This window comes from Melanerpes formicivorus, unplaced genomic scaffold, assembly GCF_026170545.1.
Source record: "Melanerpes formicivorus ecotype bairdi unplaced genomic scaffold, bMelFor1.0.p_v2 SCAF_19, whole genome shotgun sequence".
Lineage (NCBI taxonomy): Eukaryota > Metazoa > Chordata > Aves > Piciformes > Picidae > Melanerpes > Melanerpes formicivorus.
The window spans coordinates 8,015,214-8,028,663 of record NW_027142371.1 but is presented as its reverse complement, the minus strand read 5'-3'; positions in this window follow the sequence as shown (position 1 = coordinate 8,028,663).

Sequence of the window (13,450 nt, the reverse complement as noted above, 5' to 3'; positions counted from 1 at the left end):
TTCAACCCACAGGGCTTTGGCTGATGGGAAACATCTTTCCACACTGGGTAATCTCAGGATCAGGGCAGAACAATGGTGATTTCCAGACCTACTGACTGTGGTTTAGTATCTACAAGCTGACCACTATCCTCCAGAGTCCCAAGGCTTTTCATAACTGCAGTCACTGCAGTTTTCTGAAATGATGGCTCCTTGCCATCACAGACAAGGCTGCTCACTGTGGGGGGAAGGGTAAATACTGCATAACTGTGTTAATGTACTGAAACAATGCATCTGAATTATAGGCTCTAGCAATAAAATACTTCTCTTTTCCTGCTTGCAAAGCTTTTCCTCTTCAGACATGTTGTTTGTGCAGCGATGTAAGTGTACAGGGCTGAGTACAATAGGAGATCTGTGTCAGCTAAATAGGAGGTCTTCCCTCCGGGAGAGCTTGCAGTTTAGGAGCACAAGCTGGAACTGCACAGGACAACACTGAATGGTACAATGCTGAAACGGCATGGCGGGAGGCTCTTGTTAAGTGCAATACACCACAGAACATACGGGTTTCAAGGAGTATGTTGGAGGAAGAGGGAGAGAGCTTTGTGTGTGTTAAAATAGCCTGTTCAGTGCATAATAAACAGCTCTGCCAGCTCTAGGCTTTTACAGTTTCTTTAGTTCTTGTTTCATAAATCCAGTCTCTCTTGGAGTGCTTTGTAGAAAAATAGTTTCTTGGAAGTCAGTTTCATGTCTTTATTATATTCATGTATTTATTATGCTTATTACTGTTCCAAAAAAAATTGATAATCTGTTTTCTGTGACTACACACTAACACGACTTGAACAGACAGATGATATTGACATAGCAACTCATTAATCAGAGCACACTACAATTTAATCAACTTTTTAATGAATTATAAAAAGTCAAGGGAGTCAGTTCTGGTCTCAGTAAAGGAGATGTCAGTCAAGTTGAATGGCATAGACCATCACTGGCCTCTGCACTTATACACTGGACACTTCTCTGTGTTTGTTTAGAAGACCCATTAGAGCCAATGCATGGTAGAGAACACAGAGACTCTCTTCTGTGGCATACGTGTTACGCTACTGCTGGACATGTAGGAGCTGTGGACAAGTGCAGAATAGCTTCAGTTAATAAGACATAAAAACATTAGGGTTGTCAGGGTTATACGTAGAGTCTGGCTGTCTGCTGTCTCCAAAACGTCAGTGGGAGATGTTGCATAGAAGCAGGAGGGAACAATATGAAAACATCAAATGATATATGCTCCCTGAAAAACAAGCAAACATGTGGGCTTGAGATACCTTAATGTGAAGATAGTTTACAAGTGTAGGGGAAAAGGCATGGGCTCCATCTTGTCACTGTAGCTAAGACAAAGGGGAGAAGATACAACTTTCAAAGACAGCTGAGGAAAATACTTCTGTGTAGACATACATTTGTGTTGTTCTGGATGTGCAGGTTCGTCTACAATATGGAAATAGAGATGATTGCTATTATTAGTGAGAAGGACTGGCTAGTAATTTTCCTTTTTCTAAAATGCACTCAAATTGTCCCATTGCTCCTTGGTAATTTGAATACCAGTCGTTATAACATGTCCATTTTTCAAGCAATACTTTAATAATTTATATTCTATAAATCTGCTTCTGTCTTCACCACTCATTTTCTCTCAAGCACTCATGTATCAAAGTGTTTTGGAATCTACACTACGAAACCCTAAAATATTTACAGATCTCCAAAGTGTGTTCAGCAGCCCTGGAACAAGAGCATGATGTGTCGAGATGTGAACCCCAAATCGAGAGGGCTTAGGGATCTATTGTTTAAAAACTGATGTAGATTGATGATGCACTTGTCTCTACTGCATTTGTGTCCTGTATGAACCACTGCTTCATCTCTCAGCCTGGTGCTATGTAGATTTACTATTATTTTCCCTTTGTTGTTTTCCAACAGCTCAATAGTGCTGCTTTGGTTTTGTGTTATTATTGCATAATTACTCTTTAGCATCCTTAAAAGTGAAGCTGGGAATTAAAACCAGAACTTGCCAAAGAGGCACTAAGTAAAATGTCACCAGAAGGTGCATTTATATTCCTCTGAGGAAAAGACTTTTCCCAAAATGTTTGGCATCCTTTTATCAGCACATTTATAATGAAGTAGCATAGGGGATACCCTTTATCAAGGTATCTATTGTAAACCCCTTATGTGACACTTTCCCTTCCCTAATTTGACTTTTTCTAGTCAAAAATCTCTCTTGGTTTTACAGCCATGTAGGAGCAGTGACAGAACTGAAATAAGCTATTATGTGCATCATCTGGAGCTAGAAATCCATGTTGCAGAACTGTTCAGTCTGTGGTTTGCCAAGGGTGCAACTTAAGAGAAGTCATTGTGCCCCTGTACTCAGCACTGGTTAGGACACGCCTTGAGTACTGTGTCCAGTTCTGGGCCCCTCAATTTAAAAAGGATATTGAGACTCTTGAACGTGTCCAGAGAAGGGCAACAAGGCTGGGGAGAGGCCTCGAGCAACAAGCCCTGTGAGCAGAGGCTAAGAGAGCTGAGATTGTTTAGCCTGGAGAAGAGGAGGCCCAGGGGAGACCTTATTGCTGTCTACAACTACCTGAAGGGTGGTTGTAGCCAGGTGCGGGTTGGTCTCTTCTCCCAGGCAACCACCAACAGGAGGACACAGTCTCAAACTGCCCCATGGGAGGTGTAGGCTTGAGGTGATGAGAAAGTTCTTCACAGAAAGAGTTGTTGGCCATTGGAATGTGCTGCCCGGCGAGGTGGTGGAGTCATGATCCCTGGAGGTGTTCCAAAAGGGATTGGATGTGGCACTTGGTGCCATGGTTTAGTAGTCATGAGGTGTTGTGTGACAGGTTGGACTTGATGATCTTTGAGGTCTTCTCCAGCCTTATTGATTCTATGATTTGAAGTCCTGCCATTGATGTTTGTGGGACCCTGCAGTGAGCTGGTTCATTTAAAACAATAATAGTTCACTTGTAAAGATAAATGTAATTAGTAATTCAGTATCAGTTTGCTTTTAACAATGTCTTAGTCAAACTAAAGTGATATTTTGCTGGTGAAGAAATCTTAGAAGGCTTCTAAATTTTATAAATTCCATGACAGCAAGTTCATGACATTTTTTCAAATCATTTAATCTACAAATAATTCAAGGATCATGAATATGATACTTCCAAAATGTCGCTCCTTCTAATGGGCAAGTAGAAACTGGTTCCTGTATGAGTGTGGGAGGCAATTGCTTATACATGATGGAGGCAGTAACAATTACAATTATTACAGATGTAGTAACACCATATACATAATGAGAGAAATTGGGAACTGATCATGAACCTCATTCAGAAAAGAAGCTAGGGTAATTTTTTTAAATATTCCAGTAAATTAAGGGCATGGCATATGAACTAGTTTTAAGTGACTTAGTTCTTTAGTATGTTGGCTTTTCACATCTTGTTCCGAAGATGCTTAAATTATGAAGATGAGATAATGTAGGGAGTTGATAAGATGAACATGAATTAAAATGATACCAGAAAATGTTATTTCCTTGAAATTAAAATTTGTATCTGTGCAATGCCTGTTTATTATTTGGAAAATCCCTGTGCAGTTTGTAATCCTATTAAGTAGGAAATTTCTGTGTGATGAATTCTCGAGTACCTCCAGTTACCTTTTAGGGACATCTTCCTTCTCCAGCAAAATCAGTGGAAAATCATTAAAACTTTGTTCAAAGGGGAGAAGACTGCACTGCTAGGATAGCTAAATCCAAAGGAAACCAGCCCAGTCTGTGAGAAGAATTTAGGGTGAGAAAAATCTCCAAACAGGACAGCAAAGAATGAATTAATTGCTTTATGTACCTGCAGATCTTTGAAGAATGAGGATGTGTGGCTTTGTTTCATTTCAGTGCCCTGGAGATGTGTGGGAACTTCCATTGCAGAGCTCAGCAAGGGGAACTATGGCTTTAATCCAAATCCTTCTCAAAGCTTATCTGGCAGTTTATATTATGTCTTGTGGGAGCCCCTGAATGAAGATGAATTTCAGCTACTAAGCAGATCTTGCTCTCTAACCCACTAATCTGTTTGAGCAAAAATGGAAAACATCCATATTGCTTATATACATGTGAGGTACTGCTGATTTCACGTGCCCATTATTGGCATACATGTGAGTGAGTAGCCTGTTGCTGTTGAGCAGTGAGGTTCTATCTCTTTCTCACAGAGAAAGTTCAGCTCTTCCAGGATTTTAGATGATACAAAAAATCAGCAGCATTGATTCTACTCTCCACAAGAGTCCTCCCCAGTAAACTTCTGGTGAGATGTTTTTTTCATTTGACTGGTGTGATGTATAGCCATTTGGGTGTGTGAGTGAAAATCACATCTGATATCTCTTGCTAGGCACGGTATTGATAGCCCCAGCAAAGCTAAGTGGTTATTTTCCCACAGAACAGATAAACCACAGGGAGTGGAAGCAGAAGCAGCCTCTTTGGCACTCACAAATGTGTTTCACCTTAACGTGGAGGGTAACAGTCTCCATGTCTAAGGAGCTCTTGGCCTTTTTTGCCCTCTTTCTGCATAATAATGCTGCACATCAAGTTGCTTCCTATCACCACCTCTTCTCACCTTTCACTAACCATAAAGCTGGGTTATGTTTGAAGCAGCAGTAGCTGCTGTATGCACTGCTAGTTCCCTGAGATCTGCTATCAGGTACCCAGTTACAGTTTGGAAGACAGGCTTTAGCATTTAACTCAAGTCACCTTTTTCGGTATCCAGAAAAGTTTCCATCCCTCATATCTGTGAGAAGTTACCATCTTCTACCCTTAGACTGATATTTATTTTGGAGTGAAGTGCAAACAATTCATTCAGGTATCGGGGGTTTGGCATTTGGATAAGATTTCAGATGGCTGTTTATCATTCAGGACAACCTATCCTGAGGATAGGTGTCTGCTTTATACCTGCACTTCTGGAAAAGAGCTATCAAACTTTTAGAACAGATGAAGTCAGTTAGCCCAGCAGGAGTGCAGTGCTGATGACTATAACACAGAAAGGGATGGAAAAGGATGTTGTTTAGTGAATTCTTTTTAATGACTGCTACTATGAAAATAGCTAAAGTGGCACGTTGCAAACTCAGAAATTGTAGGGCCTGATCTGGAAGCTGACTTTTAAAACTGCTTTGCCTCCTTCCTCAAGCTGCTTTGCACCTCTTCTGATTCCCAGGGACTTTTAAATCTGCACAGACTTTGCATTTATTTTTTTGTTTATCTTGCTGCTGTACTGATCATAATTTAGCTTCATGAGAACTTAGGAAAAAAATAGGCAGGCGACGTGTTTTGTGTTTGTTTTTATGAATGTTCAGCGATTTCAAATTGTTTTCACAAATAATAAAGCCAGTTGTCCTCTTCCCCTTCAGGCTTGAAAGCCATGTAAATAGTTGATAACATTCTGTTATAGCAGCCCATGACTCAGATTCTCAAGTGCAAATTTCCCTGACCTTTCCTCCTTACCAATATTGCTATACAGCAAATTGTCTGCCTATTTAGACCAAACAAGTAACATCCAAGGCCAGATTCCCTCTTTTCTACCTCTCAGTACATAATGTCATAATGAGATTCTGGCCAAACAACTCAGGGCAATGCAATATTCAGTCTGCAGTGTACTCAGAAAAGGCTGATGTGAATTGCTAAACATAGTCATTAGCCCCTGTTTGTAGGAGGTTACTGGAAATTGTTCCCACATCTCTCAGATGGTTATATTGCTGCGCTGGGACATATCCTTCTAAAGCGAGTGACGCACCTGGTCTGGACTCTAATGCATGCAGCTTTTGACTATACACCTTTGCAGAAGAGGTTCTGATGTGCCTGGCCATGAGGAAAAAAAGCTCCTATGAACTTACTTAAAGCATAGGTAAAGGGGCCAAGGTGCCACTTAGCTCCTGCCTGCTCTACAGAGCCACCACACAGGAGCAGTGCAGCAAGAGAGCCTTTTGTAGAAGGGCAGTTCTCCATGCTTGTACCTAACAGGAATATTCTTTTAAAGCACCTAACCTGTTTATGTCATATTTTCAAGAGCCACTTGGTAAAGTAGAGCCAATATAAATAGAGTCATTTTGTAGATAGTTGTCAGCTTTGAGATCTTACAAAATAAGGAGCTTTCTCATGGGTTCTGGGCATATGATCACTCTGCTATGAGCTGTATTACTAGTGTTGTGTTACTGTACCTAGTTCTGATCTTGCATTATGGTGGTGCTTGTTGTATGTTCTCAGTAGGAGTAAAGAAAAGCCAATTCTTCAATTCTGAGCATGTGATCAGCCTGTGACTTCTCATTTCCTTCTTGTGACACTAGTTAGCTGGCACAAGCACCCATCCATCACAAATCAACAAGTGTGAACACAGATATTCTGTCTGTATGAGTAAACTCTTTTAACATGTCTGGCAGCTGCTGCTTGAGAGCAGACATTGTAAGAACTTGTTTGGGACCAGAGACCAATGTGTAACGACTTTCTTTGGCAAGTTATCTGCCATTGCAAGAAGGCAGAATGGAGTGATCTTGTTTGTTCACTGGTAGGTATTTCTCCCCTGCCAAGCACATGCCTTACAAAGTTTAGTCAATGGATGGCACTGCTGACTTTTCACAGCTGGGCTTGTTTTGGGAGTTGGTTTGTGCAATGCATTTATGACTCATTGTGCAGTTTAAACCCTGTCTGAAAACTCGCTATCGCAAAATGATTACTTCAATAGTAGTTGTAGAGCCAACTCCCCTGGAACAGAGGGAGTAGACGATGTGGGCCACTGAGGAGCTCTTCTAGGGAAACTTAGCAGTCCCCAGCCAGTCCTCATTCTTCACTCCCTGGTTCTCATTAGGAGAAAGACTTGCTGTGCCTCACCGTGTGTGGGTACAGAAAACAGAGCGGTTTTTTCTTTTTTAAATTTTACTAAGAAGACCTACATCACATTTTACTGATTGAAGCTAAACCTGCTTGGGTTCTGAGATAGCCAGAAGTCATTTAACTGTTCAGTGCTGTGCTGGGCTAATGAGCTCTGCTGAGAAGAAGATGTATTATTTCAGACCCGATGCCTCTTTAATGTGGTCACCTACAGCCTAATAAAACTTGAAGTCACTGCTGTGTATGAGCATATCTGCTAGGAATATGGACAGATATTGACTAAAATGCTGATGTGTTTTTTTCCTTTGACTGCTGCAGAAAGTTCTTTAGTTGTGCATCTAGTTGTCAAAATACGCTTTCATATATATCAAATCTGCTGTAGTAGCAAGAATGGAGGAAGGAGAGCTCGGAAGGTATCCTCAGCACCAGGGAAAGGGGGAGGGAAAGCATTCCACTGTGTTATTCCCCATTATTCATTATTCATGATTTCTTATGAATAAGACATTTTTCATTCTTTTCTTTATCCTGTGGGATTGGATGCGAGAATTTACTTCTTATTCATAGATTTAGCAAGTTTATCTGTTTACTACAGATGACTTGAGCTTACCGAGGGAAATTTTGAATTGCACCAATATAAACCCAGAGTTTGTACAATGAGAGAGAAAAACAAGGAGATAGAGCAGTATAAATTTAAATGGGCAATCAGGAAGGAGAGCTGAAAAATGGAAGAGTGCAAAGATCTTGGATGTTGTACAGAACTTACTGAGCATTCAGAGGAAAAAAAAACAACAAACCACAACAGAAAAAAATACAAGCTGTGTGGTGCAGCAGACACGCTGGAGGGAAGGGAGGCCATCCAGAGGGACCTTGACAGGCTGGAGAGGTGGGCACAAGCCAACCTCATGAAGTTCAATAAGAGCAAGTGCAGGGTCCTGCATCTGGGTCGAGACAATCCCAGGCACAAATACAGGCTGGGCAGTGACTGGCTGGAAAGTAGCCCTGAGGAGAGAGACTTGGGGGTGCTGGTGGACAAAAAGCTCAACATGAGCTCTCAGTGTGCTCTTGCAGCCCGCAAAGCCAATCAGATCCTGGGCTGCATCAGGAGAAGTGTGGCTAGCAGGTCGAGGGAGGTGATCCTCCCCCTCTACTCAGCCCTGGTGAGACCCCCACCTGGAGTACTGTGTCCAGTTCTGGAGACCCTATTACAAGAGGGATGTGGAGGTGCTGGAATGTGTCCAGAGAAGGGCCACAAGGATGATCAGAGGGCTGGAGCACCTCTCCTATGAGGACAGACTGAAGGAGTTGGGGCTGTTCAGTCTGGGGAAGAGAAGGCTCCGAGGTGACCTAATTGTGGCCTTCCAGTATCTGAAGGGGGCCTACAGGAAGGCTGGGGAAGGACTTCTCAGGATCTCAGGTAGTGATAGGACTAGGGGGAATGGAATGAAGCTGGAGGTGGGGAGATTCAGGCTAGATGTGAGGAGGAGGTTCTTCCCCATGAGAGTGGTGAAACCCTGGAATGGGTTGTCAAGGGAGGTGGTCGAGGCCCCGTCCCTGGAGGTGTTTAAGAGCAGGCTGGATGAGGCTCTGTCCAGCCTGATGTAGTGTGGGGTGTCCCTGCCCATAGCAGGGGGGTTGGAACTAGATGATCCTTGTGGTCCCTTCCAACCCTGAATGAAACTATGAAACGATGAAACTATGAAACAAAAGGGAAAGGTTGGAAGTAAAGCTGTCAGTGAACAGAACTTCTTATTCCAGAACCCTGAATGAATTTTAAAAAACAGCCATATTTCAAAACCTCCTAAAGAAACTCCACCTGATAACAAACACTCTTTGTTTAGCTGGATGCAGTTCAGTGAAGTGAATAGAGTTGCAATCGTATAGAAGTGACATAAATCAAAGAGTGAGCTGTACCTTAATTACTAGTCTGCCGTAACAGCAGATTCACTCCTATGGAAACCCCAAGTGGTTTCCATGGCACATCATCCCCCACGTAGTAATAGGTCACTTGCCTTCCAGCAAATAGTTTTAAGATAATTAAGAAAAGCAATAAATTGATAGAGCTTTTTGCCTCTAATTGGGGATAAGATGTATTGAAGCCTTGAAAATCTGAAGATTTTGCTAATAAACAGAAATAATCATCAGCACTCTGTGGTGCTCGCTGCTTTGTTCTTAGCTCTTTGTGAAGCCTCATATTTCTAATGAATCCCACTCGCATCACAGATAACTGAGAGACCGTGGTTTTGGGGGAGCTGCTCTGCTGCCAAAGTGAAACTGGATTTTACTGGTCTGAAAATAAGTAATTTCTCATTTTTGACGTAACAAACCTGATTTTGCCTATTATTAGAAAAGCCTTCAGCGGTCTCTGACAGGACTGCAGGCAAAGTAGCTGTACTGGAGAAAAAGATCTAACAATATACTTTGCTAAAAGCTTCACCAAGTTGAGCAGTTCTGTTTTGTACTAACTCATGAAGTAGATAAACATCAATGCTTATCAATTGCTGGCAATGGTGCAACTGAATTCAGGTTTTTGATACATCCTTTGGGATTTGGAGTTGTTCTTGGGTGATGTTTGAACCCACAAACATGAAGTGTGTGGCTGTAAGCAGTTTCCATGGGAATAGCATGAAAACCTTTATAAAGAATGAAGGAAAAATGAACATTTTAAAAGATTTTTATGCCAAAATGATTGATCCTAAAAGCTAGTCTGTGAAGCAGTTCACACACTGACACAGTGGTGAACAGAGAAGTTTAATTCTGCTGTCATTAAGGGTGAAGTATTTGTAAGTATTTGACAGGCAAAACCTGTGCAGATAGATGTTATATGAACATTTATAATTCTGCCCTTTCTTCACTTTATGTACAGAGAAGCTGCACTGATGAACACTGAGGTCTTTCCTAAGCCAGTATTTAATATGAGTATTTAATTCTCAGTGAAGAGAAAGAGTTTGGCCTTAGTCCAGATTGTTTCCCTCTTTTTTATTATCAGAGTCAGGGAATTGGGACAAAAAAAGATAAACACTTTGCTCTTTTTGAAGTTGAGTAGATGGCACTGGAATATCAAACCAAAGTGTTCAGCACTCACAGGTACCCTAGAACAATAAGCCATCATCTAAGTAAACACTGAGAAAAAGGAGGAAAACCAGCCTGAGCAGTCCTGAGTAACTCTGCTTTTACAGTGGGTGCTAGGAAAGAGAAGAAGAAGGTAGGGGCAGGGGGCAGAATTGATTTGAGAATCAGAATCTTGTTACATGCTGCCAGGGAACAGTGATGGGCATAAACCAGAAATGATTAATTCAGCAAGATCTGAGCAATGCCTCATCAGTGCCATTTGCAGCTGGATCTCTGTTGCTCCAGTGCAATAACATCAGCAGTACTGGGTATAGTGACACTAATAGGAATGAGGAATGTTAATTATGAACTGTGTCAGCCATCTTGTACTATTAGTGATAGTCTCATCCAGCTGTGATACCTGAATAGACTTTTTCACATGACATTGCCAGGCACTAATTTTTAGGAGCTGTTAGACCCCAGATCAATAACTTACCTAATACATTTTCTGAATCACCTACAAGCAGCTTTACACATGTGAGATTGGAAAGAAATAGTCTTGATTTTATGACACCCTATTATCTTACAGCTGTTTCCCTTGGAATAGGATGTTATCCTCAAGCCTCAGAGGGTGCAGGTCCAGGACTGCCTCTGTAGAGCTGCTGCAGCTTAGGCTGTGCCTGCACATGTCCTGCCACATGGGCAGCATCCCCTGCCCACTACTTTGAGCTGTTCTGAATTGATCACCAGCATCGCGCTGGAACTAGACGAGGGAAAATTTACTTATTTCAGAAATTTTCCCTTTTACAAGACAAAAATGTGATCTTTGAAGCACATGCCAGCACTTGCCTGGGTATGAGTTGCCAAACAGGGCAATGGGGGCCTGACCTTGTGGCAAATTCCACGTGTGCTGCGAGAGATGCTTAAAAACCTTGGGACTTTTTAGATCTTTATTTAGAGGAATGAGGAGGTGATCAGTTCACAGGTGTACTTCAGTGGACAGCACCAATCAAACTGAAATTCTCAGCTGTATATTCATGCTTGGCAATGGATTTATTTTTTTTTTAAATGGTGTAAAATGCTAGCTAGAAAAACGGTTTCCATCTAGGTTAACAGTAGGAGCTCTTGCATAAGCCACTGGAACTTAAAAGAAAACACTCAAAAATAATTTCCTGAAATCTTCTAAATGTGACTGACTGAAGATAAAGTTTGGAATAATTTCCTCTGGAACTTACATTATGTTTTACTTGTTAACTACATCTGAACTACGTCTCTGAGGCAGCAACCATATGTGCTCATAAACTAGGACTTGTATTGTGTGCTTCTATTTTTGCACTTAGAAATGCTCCAAGTGAAAGAAGGAACCCTTGTTATTAGGAAAAGCATGTAATGATATTTAACCTCCCCAATAGTGTCCAGCTGGTTCGTTTCTGCTCTAGGCTAGCAGGTGCCAGCATTATATTTGCCTTCTGAAGCTGGACTGTTTGTACATTAGAAGGGTGCAGGACTGTCCAGCAAGGAAGATATTCAACTTTTTGGAAGTTTGTTACAGATCATGTAATGCTGGCAAACATTTTTCTCTCCTAAACATATAGTTGTACATTTAATAGAATAGAATAGAATAGAATAGAATAGACCAGACCAGACCAGGTTGGAAGAAACCTTCAAGATCATCGCGTCCAACCTATCAACCAATCCAACCCACTTAATCAACTAAACCATGGCACCAAGCACCCCATCAGGTCTCTCCCTGAACATCTCCAATGATGGTGACTCTACCACCTCTCCGGGCAGCCCATTCCAATGGGCAATCACTCTCTCTGTATAGAACTTCTTCCTAACATCCAGCCTAAACCTCCCCTGGTGCAGCCTGTGACTGTGTCCTCTTGTTCTGGTGCTGGCTGCCTGGGAGAAGAGACCAACATCCGCCTTTCTACAACCTCCCTTCAGGTAGTTGTAGAGAGCAATAAGGTCACCCCTGAGCCTCCTCTTCTCCAGGCTAAGCAGCCCCAGCTCCCTTAGCCCCTCCTCATGGGGCTTGTGTTCCAAACCCCTCACCAACTTTGTTGCCCTTCTCTGGACACGCTCCAGCAAGTCAACATCCTTCCTAAACTGAGAGGCCCAGAGTAATAAGTGCTGCAGAATTTGTAACATCACCATCTCCATATATGCCTTAATATGAAAGGATCTGAAGGTTGCACATTTCCATGCTCAAAGGCTAAGATCCTTGCCAACTAGAAAAGAAAACTATATGAATAGTTTGTAATACAAATTGCTTATTATTTCTCCCTGACTGTGGGAGAAAGCGTGATTAACAGGGTTGTTTTAATCTGATTTCAGAAGGATGCAGAATTCTTCAACTTCTTTCTTAAATTATAGTGTAAGATGACTTTGTGCTTTCAGGCAGATGTTTCACTGTACCTCAGAAGATTTTGTACATTTCTTGAAGCATGTAATATAAAAAGAATTACATTGGTGAACAAGTACTTCAAAGCAGAATTTAGGTCCCTCTAAACAAACAAGCAAAAAACCAGAAACAATACTTGTCCACTGTTGTGAAATATTTTGAAGTTAGTTGCTTCCTTGTGCATATGAAATTTTATTCTTATTTAAAACACAAATTGGGTTTATATTGTGCAGTCTGGGCTGTTTATAGTGCTGAGTTACTTTAAACCTGCTGCTTTAACACTGGGATGTGGGACAATTTCTTGTTGGCCAGCTGCTAAAGAGAATTAATTCAATACACAGACCCTGAATGTTAATGAATGATTATCTGGTAGTGGTTGAGGCCCATAAGCCTAACTGTACTTTCAGGCTTTTGGCTCAGGCTGAGCTCTGTAGAAGGCAGCAGCCACTTGAACACTGTTTCATATGTTGAGGTCCTGGCTTAGTACATGCACATCTTCTTTACCACCAGGCCCAGAAGGTGATAGAGGAAAACATGAATTTCCTTTAAAATTCACTTGGGAGTTCAGTGTGAACTTTAGGAGCTATAGGTGCTGATGAACCAGAGAGGATTCACCGCCTTTAGCTGAAATGATTTAAATACAGCGAGTTGAAGATGAAATTCCAATTTCCCAGGGCAGAGAGAACTTCATGTAGAGAGGAGCAAAACGTTTTAAGTTAATTAAACACTTTGAAAATCAGAAAAATCTGCCTCCTTTGTTCTGCTTAGTGGAAGCAATGCAGAAGGAAGTCTGATTTAGCATGCATTCAGATGGGCTTTCCAGCTTCTTTATTAAGGGAAGCTTCTTTATTAAGGGAGTGCAAAGTAGCAGACTGAGGCTGGTATATCTGGCTGTTACTTTTAACCTAACTTTTCCTTTATTTATTTATTTATTCTTCCCCCACCAAAAAATAAATAAATAGTAATTATGGAATGAACAGTTCTTGGGCTTGTTTCAGTGTTTAAGATGAACAGATACTCACCTAGCATGGCCTGACATCTAGTGATTTGTGAATTTTGTTTCTCTTTCATCAGTTCTGATGAAAATGGCATGGACCATCTTCTGATGTTTGATGTTAGAACTTGAGTTTTGT